At 33.8% G+C, this 671-nt stretch overlaps 1 non-coding gene across 1 annotated transcript; it reads left to right on the top strand.

The window, feature by feature from the left end:
* Nucleotides 1-313: 313 nt before the first annotated feature.
* LOC122101456 lies at nucleotides 314-420 on the top strand. The gene has a single exon (XR_006146387.1). It is a non-coding gene; the product is annotated as a U6 spliceosomal RNA (small nuclear RNA).
* The last annotated feature ends 251 nt before the right edge of the window (nucleotides 421-671 follow it).

Raw genomic sequence — 671 nt, 5'->3', positions numbered from 1 at the left:
AAAATCCCAAAATTAAGCATATTTAAAACATTAAAACTTTTAACAAACCTTAACACTTGCTGCAATGTTCATTTTGACAGGTGCCTTGTATAGAATAATTGAATTTCTCCTCCTACACATGTCTTGAACTACAAATATCTGGAATTATTTTGTTTTTGGCATGTCTATCTTGATTTTATTCTTAAATGTGTGCTTATGTAAGAAATACATGATTCTATAATTTCACAACAATTCTTTTGAACTTACTTTTTGTTGAATTGCCTAGCTTAATAAAATCAATTAAAAATTATACTTTATATATAAAAACTGTTCTGTGCTCAATTTAGCATCACATACCCTAACATTGGAACGATACAGAGAAGATTAGCATGCACCCTGCGCAAGGATGACATGCAAAGTCTTGGAGCGTTCCATATTTTTACAGCAACAGATGCTGAAACGTATGTGGCCACAAGGGAACAGTACTGCATTCCTGGTGGGCGTGTAAACTTGTTCAACTACTTTGGAAAGCAGTATGGAGGTGCCTCAGAAGACTCCACATAAAAATCCCCTATAACACAGTAATCCCACTTTTGGGGATTTATCCAAATGATCATAAAAAAGACCATACTAAAACTACCAGCACAACTATGGTTATTGCAACATTATTTACGATAGCTAAGATATGGAAC

Source organism: Dipodomys spectabilis, unplaced genomic scaffold (genome assembly GCF_019054845.1).
Source record: "Dipodomys spectabilis isolate Male_0828 unplaced genomic scaffold, ASM1905484v1 ptg000667l, whole genome shotgun sequence".
NCBI classification, from domain to species: domain Eukaryota; kingdom Metazoa; phylum Chordata; class Mammalia; order Rodentia; family Heteromyidae; genus Dipodomys; species Dipodomys spectabilis.
Note: the sequence above shows the minus strand (reverse complement) of the source record. Positions and strands in the feature narration are given on the sequence as shown.